The following is a 23,270-nucleotide window of genomic DNA, read 5'->3' on the forward strand; positions in this document are numbered from 1 at the left end:
ATGGATGGATGGATGGAAGGGCAGTGATCTATTTGGGAGCCAAAAGAGACAACTCCTTGTTGGTGAGTTGAATCAATATAAAAAGATCTCTGAATATTTCTTTCATCGAAAGCATAATTGTTAACCGCTATCTCTGCCTGTGGCAGAATGCGCACTAACATGAGATCGTTGCTTCCATAGATCTCGATCTTTGGCAAGAGCGTTCAGGGAATTTTATATCAAGACCTGTCCACGCTGTGATGTTATCTCTCCATCTCTTGGGTTGCTGACCCCTGTTTCTCTTTCCATTAATCATGCCTTCCAAACAGATCTTGCTGACGCCACAATCCATTCGTTTTATGTGGCTAAACAGTTTGGGTACTTTACTTTTGATGACCGAGGTGATTGGTGGCAATTGGGTTATTTGTCTAAGATCTTCAATTTTGAGATGGTCTGAGAGTTTGATGTTAGTCATAAGTCACATTACATGATTTTGAAAGACTTCCAGTTTCTGTAGTGCAGCAGAAGTCCAGTTGACACATTCTAGTCCATATAAAACTACAACCCCGATTCCAAAAAAGTTGGGACAAAGTACAAATTGTAAATAAAAACGGAATGCAATGATGTGGAATTTTCAAAATTCCATATTTTATTCAGAATAGAACATAGATGACATATCAAATGTTTAAACTGAGAAAATGTATCATTTAAAGAGAAAAATTAGGTGATTTTAAATTTCATGACAACAACACATCTCAAAAAAGTTGGGACAAGGCCATGTTTCCCACTGTGAGACATCCCCTTTTCTCTTTACAACAGTCTGTAAACGTCTGGGGACTGAGGAGACAAGTTGCTCAAGTTTAGGGATAGGAATGTTAACCCATTCTTGTCTAATGTAGGATTCTAGTTGCTCAACTGTCTTAGGTCTTTTTTGTCGTATCTTCCGTTTTATGATGCGCCAAATGTTTTCTATGGGTGAAAGATCTGGACTGCAGGCTGGCCAGTTCAGTACCCGGACCCTGTGCACGGTGAATTGTGTTCACAGATAATCTCATCTCATCTCATTATCTGTAGCCGCTTTATCCTTCTACAGGGTCGCAGGCAAGCTGGAGCCTATCCCAGCTGACTACGGGCGAAAGGCGGGGTACACCCTGGACAAGTCGCCAGGTCATCACAGGGCTGACACATAGACACAGACAACCATTCACACTCACATTCACACCTACGGTCAATTTAGAGCCACCAGTTAACCTAACCTGCATGTCTTTGGACTGTGGGGGAAACCGGAGCACCCGGAGGAAACCCACGCGGACACGGGGAGAACATGCAAACTCCGCACAGAAAGGCCCTCGCCGGCCACGGGGCTCGAACCCGGACCTTCTTGCTGTGAGGTGACAGCGCTAACCACTACACCACCGTGCCGCCGTTCACAGATAATGTTCTCTGGAAATATTCCTGAGCCCATTTTGTGATTTCCAATACAGAAGCATGCCTGTATGTGATGCAGTGCCGTCTAAGGGCCCGAAGATCACGGGCACCCAGTATGGTTTTCCGGCCTTGACCCTTACGCACAGAGATTCTTCCAGATTCTCTGAATCTTTTGATGATATTATGCACTGTAGATGATGGTATGTTCAAACTCTTTGCAATTTTACACTGTCGAACTCCTTTCTGATATTGCTCCACTATTTGTCGGCGCAGAATTAGGGGGATTGGTGATCCTCTTCCCATCTTTACTTCTGAGAGCCGCTGCCACTCCAAGATGCTCTTTTTATACCCAGTCATGTTAATGACCTATTGCCAATTGACCTAATGAGTTGCAATTTGGTCCTCCAGCTGTTCCTTTTTTGTACCTTTAACTTTTCCAGCCTCTTATTGCCCCTGTCCCAACTTTTTTGAGATGTGTTGCTGTCATGAAATTTCAAATGAGCCAGTATTTGGCATGAAATTTCAAAATGTCTCACTTCTGACATTTGATATGTTGTCTATGTTCTATTGTGAATACAATATCAGTTTTTGAGATTTGTAAATTATTGCATTCCGTTTTTATTTACAATTTGTACTTTGTCCCAACTTTTTTGGAATTGGGGTTGTACAGGAAGAACATAGGCATTGCAGATGCTTGATTTTATGAGGTATGGGATCCGTTCTGAAGTTAGTGCAATTTTGTTCTTCTCAAAAGCAGCATAAAGCATAAACCGGTCACTTTTTTGTGATGAATTAAAATATGTATGAGGATGAATCACAGTAGAAAAAAAGCCAAATGAGAAGTCATTCTTTTAAAACCGCATATGAGCCAATTAACTCACCAATATTAGCAATCGCTTGTAAGCCCCGCCCCTTTCCCTATCTCGCAGATTCTCAGGCTCTCAGCAAGCATGTTATGTCAAGGAAAGTAAATGCAAAATGATTCAAGTTCATTATTATAAAATACAATCCGTCAATGTACGTTCAACTTATCTACCATTGGACAAGTATATATTGTATATTTAACATCATCTCATCTCATTATCTGTAGCCGCTTTATCCTTCTACAGGGTCGCAGGCAAGCTGGAGCCTATCCCAGCTGACTACGGGCGAAAGGCGGGGTACACCCTGGACAAGTCGCCAGGTCATCACAGGGCTGACACATAGACACAGACAACCATTCACACTCACATTCACACCTACGGTCAATTTAGAGTCACCAGTTAACCTAACCTGCATGTCTTTGGACTGTGGGGGAAACCGGAGCACCCGGAGGAAACCCACGCGGACACGGGGAGAACATGCAAACTCCACACAGAAAGGCCCTCGCCGGCCCCGGGGTTCGAACCCAGGACCTTCTTGCTGTGAGGCGACAGCGCTAACCACTACACCACCGTGCCGCCTATTTAACATCAGATAATGATATTTATTAGGGTTGTCAGCAAAAAAATTCAAATTGTAAATGGTCAGAAGAACACTTTCTGATTGCTGATTCTTTTTAAATATTGTTAAACAACCCCTCCGCTAATAGATATCACTTTGCCGATGTTTGGCTCTGCTTTGATGTGAATAATAATAATGAAGGACTCATGTATATAATAAAGTCCTTTAGGACTTTAAAGGGTTAAATCAGAAGAAGAAAAACGTTTTTAGGCTTCAGCAGTGGTGTGTGCTTCTGTCTCAGCGTGATTAATGTTTGAATCGTGCTCTTTTTTCTGTCTTAATGATCTGTGCAGTAATATGTAGGAAACATTAGTAAGACGTAGTGCAATATTATATACATGAGCGCTCAATTATGGTCCTGAAAAAGAAAATGTTACACTGATTTGTCTAATCGTCATGACCAAAGATTAATTTGGTGAGAGAGCCATCTGTGCAATCATTTCTTTGTTACGACAGGGATTAAAATCATATTGCTGTTTCCAGTATTCATTCCTGTGCTAAGCGTTTATAATAAATTAACTTTTTTTAAGTGAATTAACTACAATAGGATACAGTTGGATCTTGACACAAAACAGCCTTTAAATGACCAAATTTTGTTTTCACGATGCTTTACCAGTATAACTGTGTTGATTGAGGAAATAAACATGACCCTGTATGACGGTATTATCAGTGCTTCTCAACCACTGTGCCATCGAAGCGCCATCTAATGGGCTGCAATTTTTTTTTCAAGTTGAAGTTAATTTTGTACTCGTAGTAGGGTGCAATTGCTGGGTTGCATCCGATGTCACATCCACCTCATTAAGCTACAGTCACACTACAACTCGTGATGCTTTGCGATGGGTTATCGATGAAAATGAGGCATTTTGGTGGCGATATACATGTGAGCTAAAAGTTGTAGTCACACAGTAGGTGACTTGACTGTCACGCCTTTGCGTGCTTGAGTCTGGCGCAGCTCGAGCGGCTGCACTTGCTCACGGAGTGCGTTGTGCTCGCGCTTGGGACCCAGTCATGCCATTGCGCGCTTGAGTCTGGCGCACAGATACGGAAGTTGTTTTCACAGAGGCTTTGCGAAGTATTATCATTATCACTGTCGCGTTTGTTTCTAGCCACGTTTATAACACTCTGCTTTATGATTCTGCTTTCTGTTTTGCTTTTGTAAATATCATGCCTACTAATAAACAGCACTTAGATCTGTCTACCACCGTCTATCTTGTAGTGTCCTGATCCCCAGCCCCATATAAAAAGTTGTACACCTCTGCGATCTTCCAGGTTTTCATCTGTGTGTCCGTGTAGAACGATGTCTGCAACACCAGGTAGTTTGAGATGTCTGGGAACTCAACGGATGGATGATTTTCCAACTCACAGGAAAAAATCCTTCTTTGTTGGCGTGTAAGGATCTAATCCCATTGAGTGGTTTCTATATCCACTTCTTTTGAATGTACTTCTTGGTTTTAATAACTTGCTTGTTTGCTGGACACAAACATGGCAATGAGTTCTTGTGTTAATGGACCAGACTCCACTTTTGGATCATTAACCCCTTTTGGCTGAGAATGCCCTGCGTACATGGTTTGGCTTCTGGAACATCCATACAGTTTTAAATGCAATACCTACAATTCAAAACAGTTTGTTTTTATTGTACTTATTTAATTTCTGGGCTCCCATCTGGAACAGGGAGTGATGTTGGATCCCATTAATACACTTTACAATAGATTATTAGAGTCTAATAGAATAGATGAGCCAAAATAGTTGGGCCCCGACTCAATATGAATATGTGGGCCTCAAAGCTGAAAAGGTTGAAAACCCCTGATGTTGTTGTTATTATTATTATTAGTAGTAGTAGTAGTAGTAGTGTTTGCTGTCTTCATTAAATTTGCTGGAGGAGGTTGTTTTCTGCCTTCCTTTGTTTGTTTACTTGTCTGTTCCCAATGTAACTCAAAAAGTAGTGAACAGATTTTGACGAAAGGTGGGCCATGGGTCAAGGAACGATTGAATAGATTTTGATGCAAATCCAAATATGTGGCTTGGTGGAGGTATGCACTCTACCGAGTGCCCTTTTTAGTTGTTGTTGTATCATGAAAATTCTCCTTGTGTCACTCACACATTGCATTCTCTGAATGTGCAACAATTTTTATTCAAAATTCTGAATGAGTGTTGGAGTTACAGGGGAAAAAAGAAAAAAATATATATAAATAAAAACTTTATTTATACATAAATAAAAACTTTACAGTGGAATTTTAAGCAGACTGTCATAGGACAGACAAGTCATCCTGTACGTCCAAATTTCAGCCTGTCCGAATGGCAGGCCAAAGGCCTAGAACAACGCATTCGGGGGTCCGGGGCCCACCTCAGGGCCCCAGAAGCTGCAGGGCCTTAGATGCCTGGAGATGGCTTCTCAGCTATTTCTAGGCACATTTGTGTGATCTTCAAAGGCCAACTTACATTCGACATTAGAATAGAATGCCTTTATGGTTACTGCACAAATGTACAACGAAATTTAGTTCATCATAGGAGAGCAAAGCCACTGTGCACTTGCGCGTCGCCACTCTTGGGCACTTCAGCCCAAGGCTTTCCCATGTTAAACTAACTGCATGTCTTTGGACTGTGGGGGAAACCAGAGCACCCAGAGGAAACCCACGCAGACACGGGGAGAACATGCAAACTCCGCACAGAAAGGCCCCTGTCGGCCACTGGGCGCGAACCCAGAACCTTCTTGCTGTGAGGCGACAGCGCTAACCACTACACCATCGTGCCACCATTAGTTGCTAATTACACTACAAATTGAATATAATTTACAAGAAAATGTCAGAAGACTCAAGAAAAACATGCTTAAAGTTCTACCCAAGAAAACAGTAGCACACACAGGTCAGTTCCATGTCTAGTACCGCTTTTCCACCAAATCAGTTCCAGGGCTGGTTCGGGGCTGGTGCTGGTTCACAACTCATTCAACTTGCGAACCAGCTGAGAACCAGTTTGCTTTTCCATAGCTCGGGGTGCTAAGGGGAGCCACGTCATTACATCACTGTATACGTCAGTTACGTCGCTGCGTTTGCATAAACCTTGGCGCGAACATCGAAGCAACAGCAACACGGAGAAGAAGAAGAAGCAGCAGCAACAACAACAACAATAATGGATGACTGCTGCTTTATTGCATCCATGATATCTCGTCGCTTATTTAAAAATGGCGCCCTCTCGCGGTCTTGCTATTGTTGTTGGTCTTAACAACTCCGCCCAGAAAACCCGATTCCAAACCAAGCACTGGCCCCGAACCAGCCCTGGAACTGATTTGGTGGAAAAGGGGTATAGGAAAAAGTATGGGGAGCCAAGGATGTTCCAGTTGGTTACAACTTACTGGTGCTCATATATAGGTACTATAATAACATTCATGAAACATTGTCAATGACTATTTTTATACTACAGGTATGTTTATAATAAGTCTATAAGAAATTTAGGAATTAACAATACAACTCTTCTTACATTATAGAGTTCAAATTCTGAGTACAAGATTTCAAGCAACTTTGTAACAAAATGACTTTTAAAATGACTCAAAACTAGACATCATTTGGCATTCAGGCTAAAATCTGTTGTACTAAAACTTAGAAAATAGAAGAAAATAAAAACTCTTAAAAGATAAATCTACATCCTACAAAGCATATGACTGACTGTCATTCTTATTATGAATGTAAAAAAATGAACATAGTAATAACAACATAAGCAATGATTGGCAGTTTGGCACTTAACATAATACTGTACTGCAAAGTTTCATGTAAACTGAACTCTTAATCAACCGACTGGATCAATCAGACACTGTCAACCCTAAAACACTAGTTCCCCTGCATCCTGCAATAAAAAACAGTGAATACTGAGTGCATTATTATTGTCTTATTTAGTGTGCAACTCAGGAAAAGTGAGGTGCCTGTAAATTTTGTTGGGGCTCGGACCTTCGGTGGGCGAGTTATGAATTTTTAAAACCCCCGTGCGTGAGCAGCTGGAGCTAGGGCTTGTGCTAAAGCTTTCCGCGATCGCTCCTGACGTCGGATCGGGCCGAGCCTAGGCTCATTCAAAAGGTCTCAGGGAGAGGGATGTGCCTAATCCCACAAAAATGTGCCTGGAAATAAAATAACTGAGAAGCCATCTCCAGGCATCTAAAGCTGGTCGCGTTGTTCCGGGCCTTTGGCCTGTAAATTTTGGCGGGGCTAGGACCATCGGTGGCAGAGTTATGAATTTTTAAAAGCTAACACGAGCCAGGGCTCATATTAAAGATTTCGTCGAGCAACGTTCACGCGGGGGTTTCAGGGTTGAATAACAGGCCGAGGCGGGGACATACCGGTAGCAGACCTTGCCTGTGCTGGTTCGAAAGGGCTCAGGGAGAGGGATGTGCCTGTAAATTTTGGCGGGGCAAGGACCATCGGTGGCCGAGTTATAAATTTTTAAAGTCGCGCCCGTGGGAGCTCCTGTTTCACAGGCCGTGTTATGACATAATGTATTCACTCAGTGTAACATTTGGAAGTAGATTAGACCCATATCTTTACAATTTTTTCACTGGCCATCCGGTTTGATGCTTTTGAAATACAGACGGACACATAGGAATTAATTTTTAGCGGCCATTCGGTCCAATGCTTTTGAAATACAGACAGATAAATGCGAAAATTACCGGTCAATGTCCGCCGGTCCGGCCTTATTTCCCACACTGCTTGATACAAAACGTCCGACAAGATAATTTCCACTTTGAATATAAACAAACCAGCGAAATGACTGTAGCAATTTGTGAAAAATGCTATAATAATAATAATTCTAGAAAAAATATACATTCTCACCATCAAATCATTTTATTCCATATTTTGTTACTTTTTTTGTATTTTGGGGGGTTTTGTTTTCGAGCAGAGCTTTTATTTCGTCCTCGGTTGGTTCAGCAACACGTTTCGCCATTTTGTTTTTCACTGCTCATGGTATATGAGCTGATATCCTAGTAGTAGCCAATCAGAGTGTGTGATTGCTCATATCCAGTGACTGTAGATAGATAGATAGATAGATAGATAGATAGATAGATAGATAGATAGATAGATAGATAGATAGATAATATTACTTGGTTGCGCGAAGGTATGAAGTGAAGTTCATCTTCGAGTGGTGAATGGATATGTCACGAGTGAGCGACGCGAATAAGACTTTCCCATGTTGGAAGACTTACTGATTCAAAATGGATTGACTGACACTGGAGATTCTTTCCATTTTGCTTTGTCAAATAACAAATTATTTATTTATTGGTCTTGGATTATGTCACGTATCAGCCATACATATATCCCAGTGTAGTATAATAAGCCATGCGACCTACTCCACTTTCTGAGTCTTGTACTGTATATTATCCACTTTTAGGTGATACGCATACGATATATGTATGCATGTTCAAAATATTCAATGAAATATGCTCATTTAAATACCATTTGTCATTAAACATGGTGTTCAAATTAATTACACCATTTATTCTTGAGGAAACATCAACTTGTGGCTACTTGTTAATCCAAGACACAAGTATTAATACACATGCACACACCCACGCTCGTACATTAATCTGACACTGCTGGCGTCTTCATCTCATCGGTGAAACACTGTTGTTATGGATTGGCCAATATTGACCGAGATGATACTTTTCAGCCGATTGTAATGTCGCATCGCGCCTCCACAGCCATTTATCAATGTTTCTACCACACTTTGTATATAACACAGAGTGGGTAGGAGAAAGAGGGAGATTCAGTGCGCAGCTCATTAGCGTCTGTAGACAAACAGCTTTTTTAATTTTTTTTTGAAAATCACAAATACATCATCTCCTCTTTGGGATTTTTAAATCTATATATTTTGGCGATTTCACAGTAATAATGACAGGCTGAAAGCTGAGTGATTGTTTCATTAGAAATGAGAAAAAACAACAACACAGGATCATATTTTTGACCTGAAGTTCTTGCAAACGCATTATATACAGTATATCTTACATCTACCATTCCTCATCCAGCATATTCATAAATATTGCAGGGTTTTGTTTATTTATTTATTTATTTTTTTTGGAGGGGCGTTCTAAAAGGAACAGTAAGGAGGATCGTGACATGCGTTAGACCCATTAAAGCTCTGAATGTTAGAGGTACAGTAAAGAAGCCGAGTCGCATTGGCACATAACCAGAAACCCAAGTGACAGCATTTAACTAAGTTTAGTCAAATAAAGTACAATAAAAGACTAATATAGTGAGCGTGAATAGAATGCAGAAGATGGCGACGAGAGAAATTATGTCGTTGTTGTTGGGTTATTTGTTACATACGTAGTTAAGAACCGCATTTTGCTCACAGGACGCCTGTTGGTTAGACCCGATGTATTCAGCGTCTGTTATGTGTAATTAGAGCCGGTGTATGCTGTTATACTTTACATGTTGTTTCCTACAATTAGCCGCTACACATTCATCAGCCAAGGTTATGCTAGCTTCCTGTCTGAAGGACATACTGGGCTGTTTACTATGACTCTGTGAGAGAGAGAGAGAGAGAGAGAGAGAGAGAGAGAGAGTGTGTGTGTGTGTGTGGTTATGTGCCTCCTGTTTCCTTCCCACAGTCAGCGTCCAGCCCCCAGCTCTCAGTATTACATTAAATAGATGTAGTGGTTTCATGTCTCGTGTTATGCCTGGCAGCATCAGACTTCAATCACCTTTCTCCCAGAGCAGCTGCTCAGCCGTCTTTAGATTTCACACAGATTTTGCATCGCTTTCCAACTCTGTTCTTTAAATGGACTGCGCTTCCATAGCAGTGATAATCATCATGTCTGACTCGGGAAGCAGCATTACCTGATTACAGCTGACACAACAGCTTCGTTGATGCTCCCAGCTCCAGAATTGGTTTTACTTAACGTGGGTGATTCTTAATTTTGCCTAGTCTGCATTTCTGTGTTCTATATGTTACTGCTAAATTTGCTCAGGACATGCACAAAGCATTAATAGTGTTGGGTGGTTTACTGGAATACATTTAGTGTGAACTTATACAGTCCTAGGAACTGTCTCATAGGCTCTGCTGTAGTGTTCTACCGTACATAGAACCTTTAACCGACATAGAAACTCTGTTTATTCTGTCTAGGTGTCTCCCATAACCCGGTACGGAAAGTGTGAACCGGAACGGGACGGTACATTACAATAATGTCTCATCTCATCTCATTATCTCTAGCCGCTTTATCCTGTTCTACAGGGTCGCAGGCAAGCTGGAGCCTATCCCAGCTGACTACGGGCGAAAGGCGGGGTACACCCTGGACAAGTCGCCAGGTCATCACAGGGCTGACACATAGACACAGACAACCATTCACACTCACATTCACACCTACGGTCAATTTAGAGTCACCAGTTAACCTAACCTGCATGTCTTTGGACTGTGGGGGAAACCGGAGCACCCGGAGGAAACCCACGCGGACACGGGGAGAACATGCAAACTCCGCACAGAAAGGCCCTCGCCGGCCACGGGGCTCGAACCTGGACCTTCTTGCTGTGAGGCGACAGCGCTAACCACTACACCACCGTGCCGCCCCATTACAATAACGTAACGTTTTCTAAATATTCAGGGGTTTCACACTTAACATCTTGTACTCACACGTATCACTGTCATGTATTCTTTGATTATCCAGTATTATTATATCCCGTCACATTGTTTTAACATTATATTCACGATATGTTCAATCGAAATTGATCTAAAAGCCCGTAATATACCTCGGCGTGACGTCACAAAGAAATCCCGTGTGGCGGAACGAGCACCATCCTGTTGGGATGGGTTCTCACTGGATAGTTGTCTCTACTTTTTTTTTTTTAAAGATTTTTTGGGGGGCTTTTTTCACCTTTATTGGATAGGGCAGTGTAGAGACAGGAAATGAGCGGGAGAGAGAGATGGGGAGGAATCGGGAAATGACCTCGGGCCGGAATCGAGCCCGGGTCCCTAGATTTACTGTATGGTATGGCGCCTTATCCACCTGAGCCACGACACCCCCAGTTGTCTCCACTTTAACTGTCATGATGGAGATGTTGATGTATTAGACAGTTGTAGGTGCAATTGGTAATTAAGTGATCAACCTCATTAAATCAGTCTCATTAAATCATTATATCAGTCTCATTAAATCAGTCTCATTAAATAATACCATTAATTTTGATACTTAATAATAAATTATCAAACAGCTAAATTATGGTATATTCCAAATTATTATGATCACTTACCGTATTACACAACTCATATGTGACCCCTCACCGAATCCAGGGACACATGTCGGCCGAAACGAATCCGAGATAATCGCAAAAGAAGCTTTTTTTTTCGAAATTTGTGATTTTTGTTTTTTTCCATCATGTGCAAGTTGAGATCTTGAAGAATGCAATCAGTATTTCAGATAATAGATTGTTTTGTTGGAAAAGCATACATTTTTTGTTGCAAATTGTCTCGTTTTTGTCAGGACTGTAGCCTGCTGGGGGGTGTGGGTAAATTACCATATGGGCCATTCACATGATGATTTAAGTCATTTTTTTTTTTCCGCGAATCAGCTGCATGATCCGAGTTGAGCGCATGGCTACTTAACCTGCATACAGGCGTGTGATTTCACTATGGAATGAGTTAATAAACAGAGCGCAGAGGAGCAAACACCGCGAAGCAAACAGACACTCGGTATTTACATCGGAGATCACCATTTCTAGCAAAAAAAACCGCAACCTCGTTTTCCAGATTGAATGGAATACTTGAATGATCGGATTATACACGGACCGTTCTAGGACTACATTATTCCATCGGAGGCATTGGTGTGTGCAAGGCGCCGTTTCTCTTTCTGATGGGGTAAGTTTATTAATCTAAGGCTGTGTGGTTATTTTTGCATGTAACAGAGAGTGTTGTGGTTTGGTTAAGCCTAGGTCACAACCGGACGTACGATTTTTTGGCCGTGTGATTTTTGGCGTTTCCCAAATCGTTGCGTTTTTTTTTTTGTTCACGGAGAAAGACGCACGTTGGCCGTAAGTTTGTCTTGCAACCTGAAAAAAATGTAAGCGCCCGTAGAGTTTGTTTGACATGACAAAAAACCTCTGCGGCCGGTCTGCGGCTCGAAAATCAGCACGTCACACGCGCGCTCTCGTGCTTTTCACACGCGCGCTCTCGTGCGTTTCATGCACGCTCTCCATGTGTTTCTTGTGTTTTTTGCATGTAGACCGGCTGTAGGAGCACATACGGCCGGTTGTGACCGAGGCTTTACATGAAACTAGTGTTGTGTTAGTTGTGTCATCATCGTGCTATCTTTCTTTCTTACGGTGTGAGTAATTTTTCAACCACAAAATGTTAAAGTATACTTTAGGACTTATTTTTGTACTTCATAATTGTGTTGGGCATACTTTGCATGGAAGGAAAATTGACGTGGTGATCTTTGTTTACATGAAAGTAATATCGTGCTAGCTCGTAGGGGGTAGGGCTTTCCTTAATGTCATGCAAATGAGCACCATTATGTGCCCGCCCTACACCCAGAATAGCTGAGATGGAACACTTTGAGGGCAATTTTCTCCCTTTTCTGTTTTAAGAAGTATACACTTTCAAAAGGCCACACATTCTTCAAATATTGTCAGATCTCCACATGGAAGGCATCATTGGAAAGCTTAGAAACTGTACTTTCTGAATCTGTCAATAACTCAAAATGCCCCCGGGCCGACATGTGTCCCTGGATTCTGTGATCTGCCACATATGCACCTTGGAATTTTTTGAGATTGGGTGGCTTCAAAAATATTGGTACACAAATAAACACACAGTTTCAATAATAATTGAATTTATTATAACAAAGATAAAAAATGAATAATGTCAGCAGATATATACATATAAGCAAGCATAAACGGTGTGTGTGTTATGTGTGTGTGTGAGTGTGATTGGAATCTTATCTGAGGTGTGTGTGTGTTATCTGAGGTGTGGGGGGTCACCACGTGGGGGGTGACCACGTGTTTCTCAGTAGAACAAAAGAGTTAGCTTTGGTAGCTAACTAAGATGTGTTTGTGAGGCCTGTGTGTGGCCTGAACAAACGAGTTAGCATGGATTGCTAGCTAAGGTGTGTTTGTGTGTGGCCTAAACAAAGACTAGCCTGGCTAGCTAACTCCACTAGCTTATAACACTACTAAATCCACCAAAATCTTGATGAGGTCAAAATATGTGTAAGAATGAAATTAAGAGAGTTAGGAAGGAATAGAAGAAGCATACAACTTATCTATTAAACAAAACTGAGAGGTCAAAACAAAATAGAACAATCATCAATTCAACACGCTGCGTGTTTACAGTGTACACAATTAAACCGTTCCTGAGTTTAAATTCATACTGCTTCATAAAGCTAATTCCTAAGACTAGTTTTATTGCCCAAAAATTGCCAGTCTTACTCAGTATCTTGCCTCTACGCAAGATTATGAAGAGATGTTCCGAGACTTTTGGAGTTTCACCAGTGTGGAGCACGTGAGTCGATTCCATGGAGAGCAGAGGATTTCTTGGTCCGAACGATTCGTAGTTCGTGATGAGAAGAAGTCTCTGATCAATGTGCACAGCACTTTTAATTAGAAGGAATTCCGGTCGCTTCTAGCTTTTAATTAAAACTGCTTTGGGCGGCAGTTTGGTAACGTTACTGATCGACAAACAAAAACCGGTTGTAACTCTATCTGAGTTTAAAATCGCGCGATTCTGGATTTTTACCGTGGCCAGTGGTAAACAAAGAAATCGCGCTAAATCGTGGATCTTGCAAGAAAAACGTCTTTTCTTGGGTTTTCTGGTGCAGGGTATCTCTTTGTGTCCAGACGGCTTGAAGTCCAAGACGAGAGAGAGAGCATGGCGTGCCTTAGTTTCTTATGCCTTCATAGAGGATGTGATGTAGGTGATCCCGCCCACGCGTGACGTAGGTCAACACGGAAGTTGGCTGATGGGAAATGTAGTTTCTTAGAGGGACTGTACCTACACAGTGGAGGAGGCAACTATCTCAGGTTAACATGTTTAAGAAGTGTGGCTCGGTTTGCAAGACCAGTGTCATCAATGTCACTAGTTTTGAAATCCTACTAGTGTTCAATCCCAACCTGATACTAATTCCTGTGAGTCATAAAACAGAAGCACAGATCAAAAAAGATAAGAGCTTGAAATGTATACAATGTCAGCTGAAGAAACGAAAAGGTAGAGGTAGGGGAAGCGGCAAGAAATTGTAAAATAGATGAATAAATAGTAGTTAAGTTATATGTTTTGACAATAAAACAACGGAACAATACATTTTGTTTTACTTCTAACTTTATTTATCATACGTGACGGGACGGGTTCATCTATAAAGGCGGGATGACTAATGTACAGTAAGTACCGATTAATAAAATGGTGGATGTGACGGATGTCTCTGTGAAACTGGAACAAAAAAGGTAAGATTATACATTATGTAAATAAATGTCACAAAAATGCTATTGCGGGACGGAACACTTAGTTATACATGGGACGGAACAGCATATAAAAACTCGGAAGGCAAATATAAGAAAATACATGACACCACATTAAAATATGTGACGGTACTGTTCTGTACTGGGTTATGGGAGATGCGTTCTATCTGTCCTTTGCAGACAGCACAGGCTGCATCTTCATACAACCTCGATTCAAAAAAGTTGAGATTCTGCTGTGTTGGGCATAAATTAAAACAGAATGCAATGATTTGCAAATCTTTTTCAATTGATATTCCGTAGAATACAAAACAAAGACAAGATATTTGATGTTGAAACAGATAAACTTTATTGTTTTTTTTTTTTTGTAAATATACACTCATTTTGAATTTGATGCCTGGAACACATTCCAAAAAAAGTTGGGACAGGGGCATGTTTACCACTGTGTTACATCACTTTTTCTGTTAACAACACTCAGTAAGTGTTTGGGAACTGAGGACACTAATTACTGAAGTTTTGAAAGTGAAATTCTTTCCCATCCTTGCTTGATATACGACTTCAGTTACTCAACAGTCTGGAGTCTCCGTTGTCATATTTTGTGCTTCATAATGTGCCACACATCTTCAATGGGAGGCAGGCAGGCCAGTTTAACACCCACACTCTTTTACTACAAAGCTACAGTATTGTAACCAGGGCTTTGAACCAGAATTTTTTTCCTATTGGTTCGTTCCGAACAGAAACGGAATTTTAACGTTTCCGGTTTTGGGTTCCACCATTAAATAGACGTTCCCGAACCGGTTAGAACAAAAAAAATTTCGTTCCCGGAACAGTTAATTACATTCCCTGTCAGCTGTTTAAAAAATGGCTATAAAATTATGTCTCTGTCTCATCCAGCTTAAGCCAAATGTAGGCTAATTCTATTACAACCTTCATTAAATAAGACAAGAAATAATTCAAAACTATTATTTCAAATGTTGGCGATTTGGATTCTCAGTATGTCTTCCCATCTACACAAACAGAAAAAGTGCCAAAAATGAAAGATAATTCGTTTAGTGTGTTACCAAAGGCTAGTCAGGCCCTATAGAGGGCTACCGCATGACGTCACCGCGCCGCGAGATTTTGTTAGGCGCCATATTGGAAGACCAAGTACACATCTATGCAAGTACATACATAAAACAAACTACACCTGAAATGTAGCCAGGGCCGGTTCTGCCCTAATCTGGACCCGGGTGCAACATCGCGCAACCCCCCCCCAAAAAAAAAAAAAAACCACCAGTCTAAATCAGGACAACCATCACATAACTATAACTATAAACATTTTATATCAACTATTTTAACTAAATGTGCTATAATAAATAAGCCTGCAGGCAGCCACGGCGGGCTGCCTCAGAAAAGTAACCATTCAATGACACAACTGAAAGCCTGCAGCCACGGCGGGCTGCCTCAGAAAAGTAACTATTTGTCCTACCTTAAAACTCGTTTTGCATTTTCTGCCTCCTTTTTTTGTATTTTCGACCCTCTGTTTATTTTCTTTCCTTTTCTGAAAACCTGATTTGTGTCCAGACATTTTGTTCTGCTACCAACGAACTAACTCGTCAGGTCTCGTCTCTCGAGCCTGCGATGATTCCCGTGGGAAGGGCAACAACTGATACATTTTTACAAACAGCCAATAGGGAGGTTGCATCGTTCAGGCTCTTCTTTGCTCAGACACTCAGTAATGCACTTACTCACTTATTATCACGTGGAGAAGTGATAGTAGTCCACCTTCCCGCTCTCTCCATTCAGTCAGCGAACGTCGCACAGGAAGTGAACCCCAGCGGGTCATAGAAACTTGCGCAGGAGAAGAATGACTTTTTTATTTGTAGGCTACGGAAACTTTGAGGAACGAAATAAAAACCGGTATTAACCAGTTACCATTATTTTTAATAAGCGTTTCTGTTCCGGAACATAAAAAATAATAAAGTTTCTGGTTTCGTTTCTGTTCCATGTGAAATAGAAAAAGTTCCCTGTTTTCGTTTTCGTTCCTTGAACCGGTTCAAAGCCCTGATTGTAACACATGCAGAATGTGGCGTGGCATTGTCTTGCTGGAATAAACAGGGGCGTCCTGAAAAAGACGTTGTCTGGATGGCAGCATATGTTGCTCCAAAACCTTTATGTACCTTTCAGCATTAATAGAGCCTTCACAAATGGGTAAGTTACCCATGCCATGGGCACAAACACCCCCCCATACCATCACAGATGCTGGCTTTTGAACTTTGTGCTGGTAACAATCTGGATGGTCCTTTTCTTCTTTAGCTAAGAGGACACAACAGTTCAAGATGTGTACTTGTCAAACCACAGTACACTTTTCCACTTTGCGTTGGTCCATCTCAGACGAGCTCAGGCCCAGAGAATTCGGCAGCATTTCTGGATGTTGTTGATGTATGGGTTTCACTTTGCATGGTAACAAACTGTGTTTACCGACAGCGGTTTGTTGAAGTGTTCCTGAGATCATGTAGTAATATCCTTTAGACACTCATCTCAGTTTTTAACGCAGTGCCGCCTGAAGAATCAAAAGTCACAGGTGTTTATTGTTGTTTTTTGGCCTTGCCTTGGTGGCGCACCAAGCACTGTCGCCTCACAGAAAGAAGGTCCTGGGTTCGAGTCCAGTGGCTGACGGGGGCCTTTCTGTGTAGAGTTTGCATGTTCTCCCCGTGTCTGCATGGGTTTCCTCCGGGTGCTCCGGTTTCCCCCACAGTCCAAAGACATGCAGGTTAGGTTAACTGGTGGCTCTAAATTGATCGTAGGTGTGAATGTGTGTGAATGGTTGTCTGTGTCTATGTGTCAGCCCTGTGATGACCTGGCGACTTGTCCAGGGTGTACCCAACCTTTCGCCCATAGTCAGCTGGGATAGGCTCCAGCTTACCTGCGACCCTGTACAGATAATGGCTGGCTGGCTGGCCTTGCCATTACGTACAGAGATTTCTCTGGATTCTCTGAACCTTTTGATGATATTATAGACTGTAAATGGTGAAATCCCTAAATTCTTTCCATTTGTACATTGAGAAATGTTGTTCTTAAACTGTTGGATTATTTTCCCATGCAGCCTGTTCTTGCTTGTGAACGACTGAGCATTTCCTATTTACCTGTTTAACTGTAGAATGTTCCAAACAAGGTTTTTTTTTTTTTGAGTATTCTACAACTTTTCCAGCATTCTGTTGCCCCTGTTCTAACTTTTTTGGAACGTGTTGCAGACATCAAATTCAGAATGAGTGTATATTTACGAAAAAGCAATGAAGTTGACCAGTTTGAACATTAAATACCTTGTCTTTTATCTCATCTCATTATCTCTAACCACTTTATCCTGTTCTACAGGGTCGGAGGCAAGCTGGAGCCGATCCCAGCTGACTACGGGTGAAAGGCAGGGTACACCCTGGACAAGTCGCCAGGTCATCACAGGGCTGACACATAGACACAGACAACCATTCACACTCACACCTACGGTCAATTTAGAGTCACCAGTTAACCTAACCTGCATGTCTTTGGACTGTGGGGGAAACCGGAGCACCCGGAGGAAACCCACACGGACACGGGAAGAACATGCAAATTCCACACAGAAAGGCCCTCGCCAGCCATGGGGCTCGAACCCGGACCTTCTTGCTGTGAGGCGACAGCGCTAACCACTACACCACTGTGCCGCCCCCTTGTCTTTTATATTGTATTCAATTGAATATAGGTTGAAAATGATTTGCAAATCATTACATTCTGTTTTTATTTATCTTTTAAACATGGTCTCAATTTTTTTTTTGGGGGGGGTTATATGTTAAGAGCATACAATACAATTATATACAATAAAGAGGGATGATAAAAGCTAATATGACCATGAAAACCAAGACTAACAAAGCAAACAGAGGAAGTACAAAAGATGTAAGATGTAGTAGAATAAAACGACAAGAAATGCAAATATGCTATGATGACAAAGGCAAAGTAATATTGATAGCATAGTCATCGCTATAGTATTAGTGGTAAATTGAGCATAGCGTAGTTCAGGCAGGCCGTGAAGTCGAGCTCAGCCCTCAATCCCAGCTACATCAGCTGATCTCAAGCCAGCACACATCAGTTTACAGCTCAGCTGATTCTCTTCTACGCATTCTATTGGCATATCTCTCATAGGGCGATTTATTTAAACTGCTTTAACCTGCCGATCTTTACTGCTTCCTCTGCAAGCCGTTTTGCAACCCACCTCCACCCCAGCTTCTCCTTTTTATGCTGTTCTGACTTTAATCAGTGTCATTTCTCTTGCCATCGATGCCTGCTCTGTTCTGTACGCCATGCGGGGTCTTTGCTGTGGCTCTCCTTGCTTTAGCCTTTCCATGTAGGCACATGTTAGGGCAGGGAGGTGTGCTGTCCCTGCCTCAAGGCTTTCTACGTACGTATGCATGTGGAAGGGCGGGGAGATCCCAGAACAGAGCCATACTGCCAAATATAACTTGTTTCAAATGTAAATAAAGTTTCTTTGACGAAACTGGTCCTGACTGAACTACAGTAATAGCAAATGTAGTAAAAATAATACTTTACAACACCATAATTTGGTGTGTGTGTGTGTGTGTATATAATGTAGATACATGACTATAGCACTCCAGTCTTGGTTGTTCTTGTTCTACTGGTCGAGGTTAGGGGTCACTAACGTAAGCAGATGATGAATGGTGCACAAAAATAATCCATTTGCTTTTAGGGTTTTTTTCTTTCTTTTCATTAATGCATCATCGATTATTAAATTTTTTTCCAGTTAGTGAGATTGATGGCATTATTTGATTTCCAGTTCTTCAGCACAGTATTCCTGGTGATGGCTGGTGGAAGCACTCTGTTGCTTTTCTTAGTTAGTCATTTCTGAGGTGCATTCAAGCAGAGAAAGAGATGGGGCAGTGGGATGAGATGGTTCAGGAGGAGGAATAATTGACTAGTGACTTGATGCCAAAAATGTTTAATGACCGTTAACAATTAGGCTACGGTTTCAGGGTCCAGGGTTTAAATCTGCACTCAGGTTTCTGTTTCTGCAGAGTTCTGCATGTTCGTTGTATGTCCTTTGTGGTTTTGGTACAAAGACACATAACACTGGTCTACAGCCAAAAGGCTTCCGAAATAAATATAGCCAAACTTTACTAATTCTGGGTCGCTGAGAACGAAAATGAACTTTAAAATTGTTCATTGGCTCTAGTTTTCAAGATTGGCTCTATGAATACTGTAAATCTACGATTGGGTTCGGATAGTCCTTACTTTTTTGGCAAAACAATGAACGGTGCAATCTGAAGCCGGTATTGCATCATACGTGATATCATGTTATTCCTAGAAGTCACTGATGATGCAATCATAAGTCAACTTACATCACTCTGCTGAACAAATTGCCCTATATCAGCTCAAAAAAAAAAAAAAAATCATACAGTGCTATGCACTCGAGTTTAAGTCTTTGCTTGACAAGAGATGCTCCGTTTCATGAATACAAGAGACAAGCTGCAAAAAAGCTTGGGGCGGCACGGTGGTGTAGTGGTTAACATGGTCGCCTCACAGCAAGAAGGTTCTGGGTTCGAGCTCAGCGGCCAGCGAGGGCCTATCTGTGTGGAGTTTGCATGTTCTCCCCGTGTCTGCATGAGTTTCCTCCGGGTGCTCCGGTTTCCCCTACGGTTCAAAGACATGCAGTTAGGTTAACATGGGGCGGCCTTGGGCTGAGGTACCCTTGAGCAAGGTACCTGACCCCTGACTGCTCCCCAGGTGCTCTAGTATGGCTGCCCACTGCTCTGGGTGTGTGTGCATGTGTGTTCACTGCTTCAGATGGGTTAAATGCAGAGGATGAATCTCACTGTGCATGTGACAAATAAAGGTTTCTTCTTCTTCTAAAATCACTGAATAAGGACTAAACCTATTCAGTACTTATACATAATTTCTTTTTGCCATTTGGTTCTTAATCCATTTCATTTCTATAAACTTTTTGCTGATTTTCTAGTGTTGTATAAAGAGAACAGGCGAAATGTCATGTAAACCAAACCATAAACACATGAAGAGACCTAGCTTTAAAATTTATACTTAAAATGTTATTATCTACACAATGCACATAAGTATAAAATGTAAAATCTTAAATATATTGGAAGCCGTAGCCAATCAGCTGTTTTAATTGTCATCGACTTCCTCCATCCAGTGAACTCTGTTCCAGAATATGCTCTCTGTTCCAGAAATGAACCAGAATTGAATTATATTTATCTATTTCTTAATTTATATGTTTAACACCGTAGCCTTGGAAATGTAACTTGTAGCCTGTGATTTGATGAATTAATAAAACAACCTGATGCCTGGAATCAGTTTAACAACAGAAAAGACAAACATTTGACTACTTCTAAATATAGCTCAATAAATATAGCTCATGTTACAATTTGATCTGCCGTTATTTCCCAGCGAATAAAAGAATGAAATATTCATAGGTTTCATGTTGTAAAATTGACCTCGACGTTATTTAATTTGCTCACTTAGTCCATGCAGCATAGAAGCTTGTGTCAACAAACAAAGCCCTCTTTATATAAATAAAGAAATAGGTAAATAGAATTAAATTCTGATTCACTTCTGGAATGGAGAAATTTCATAACAAACAGCTAATTTCATCTGTGAAGCAGACAACTTCTGACAAATTGTTTGACCAGTGTTATTAGTCAGCTATTAATAAAATAAAAATGTCAAATGTTTGTATGTTCTATTGTTAAACTGATTCCAGACATCAGGTTGTTTTTATTAATTCATCAAATCACAGACTACAAATTAAATTTCTAAGGCTATGGTGTTAAACATGTACACTACCGTTCAAAAGTTTGGGGTCACCCAGACAATTTTGTGTTTTCCATGAAAAGTCACACTTTTATTTCCCACCATAAGTTGTAAAATGAATAGAAAATATAGTCGAGACATTTTTCTGGCCATTTTGAGCATTTAATCGACCCCACAAATGTGATGCGCCAGAAACTCAATCTGCTCAAAGGAAGGTCAGTTTTATAGCTTCTCTAAAGAGCTCAACTGTTTTCAGCTGTGCTAACATGATTGTACAAGGGTTTTCTAATCATCCATTAGCCTTCTGAGGCAATGAGCAAACACATTGTACCATTAGAACACTGGAGTGAGAGTTGCTGGAAATGGGCCTCTATACACCTATGGAGATATTGCACCAAAAACCAGACATTTGCAGCTAGAATAGTCATTTAGCACATTAGCAATGTATAGAGTGGATTTCTGATTAGTTTAAAGTGATCTTCATTGAAAAGAACAGTGCTTGTCTTTCAAAAATAAGGACATTTCAAAGTGACCCCAAATTTTTTGAACGGTAGTGTAAATAAAGAAATAGATAAATAGAATTAAATTCTGATTCACTTCTGGAACGGAGAGCATGCAGCATAGAAGCTCGTGTCTGCAAACAAAAGCCCTCTTTGTAGCTCAATGGCCAAAGTTCATTGAATGGAGGAAGTCGATGTCTACAGCAGTGTCTGGGACATTTTTCCATCATGTTCAACTCCATCTTTAATATCCAGAACTGCACTCAGATCATCTTCTGTGAGCCATCGTGTTCTAAACTAACTGATAATGATGTGCAACCCAGAGCACATTATGTGCTCCTTCAAGCAGCTATTACACAGTGCTCCGGTAACTATGATAAACCTTTGAGAAGCAGAGATGAACCTAGATGGGAGGACGATAGGACAGTCGTGAATCCATCATGGGTGATATTCTGTTAAAGGCAATGAGGCCGATTAGATCCGAGTGATTGACTTTTCCCTTGATAAGGTCATCTGTTGTTTGACCCTTGAGAATTGCGTTCCTAGTGATGCGCTGATGACACTGTAAGGTTCAGTGGACTAAGTGAGCAAATAAAATAACGTCAAGAACAGTTTTACAACATGAAAGCTATGAATATTTCATTCTTTTATTCGCTGGGAAATAATGGCAGATCAAATTGTAACATGAGCTATATTTATTGAGTTATATTTAGAAGTTTATGCAAGCTTCATATTTCTCTGCATCACTGAATCCCCACTGAATCCACCTGTGATCCTATTTTATGAGGCCTGGGGGAATCTTTGTTTGTTTAAAGCACTTACAGCGCTCACTCACCTTATAATAATAGCAATAATCCAGACTTCTCTATCACTTCTGCTGGCTCATGTTCAGTCAACAAGCAAACCATCACCAGCTTCCTGTTAGTCCAATATGATCCCTGGAGTGCCTGTGAATCACTTTATTAAGTAAGGGGGTGGGACATAACAGGGTGTACTGCTCTAGGAAACGAATCAACTGTCTATATAGCACACGAGCACATGAGGTGCTTTATTCCTCTTCAAAGGTGGACAAAGTACCCGACTTCATTACTTAAGTCAAAGTACAGATCCCGCTGGTCAAATGTGACTCCGATACAAGTGAAAGTTGTCCAATCAATTTTTACTTAAGTTAAAGTACTTGCTTTTAAAAAATACTTAAGTATTAAAAGTACATTTTCTGGTCAACGCATCGTTGTATTATTGCCACAACGCTTACAAAACCTAACGCCGTTACCAAAGACAGAAATGTGAATTCACATGGGGGCGTTGTGGCTCAGGTGGCTAAGGCGCCATACCATAAATCCGGGGACCTGGGTTCGATTCCGACCCGAGGTCATTTCCCAATCCCTCCCCGTCTCTCTCTCCCACTCATTTCCTGTCCTGTCTCTACACTGTCCTATCCAATAAAAGGTGAAAAAATGCCCCAAAAAAAAGAAATGTGAATTCACAAAATGAGCGCATGCTGTGCCATCATGGTGGCTTAACGTTAAGCTAGCTAGTCAGTGAAACCACCTGACATGCTAGCAAACTCTTTTCAAACTTGAAATCATACTGAGTAGTTAATGCTATTAGAAAAGAAAAATTTCTACATTCTGTTTATTTGGCAAGATTATGCTAAAATATATATTTCTGAAAGGACTTC

At 41.1% G+C, this 23,270-nt stretch overlaps 1 protein-coding gene across 1 annotated transcript in view; it reads left to right on the forward strand.

Annotated features, from left to right (window-relative positions):
* The window catches only part of nrxn2a (neurexin 2a), an 833,732-nt gene that overhangs the window by 384,843 nt on the left and 425,619 nt on the right, over positions 1-23,270 (forward strand). The window lies entirely within an intron of this gene.

The sequence above is a fragment of the Neoarius graeffei genome, chromosome 12 (assembly GCF_027579695.1).
Source record: "Neoarius graeffei isolate fNeoGra1 chromosome 12, fNeoGra1.pri, whole genome shotgun sequence".
In the NCBI taxonomy this organism is placed as follows: Eukaryota; Metazoa; Chordata; class Actinopteri; order Siluriformes; family Ariidae; genus Neoarius; species Neoarius graeffei.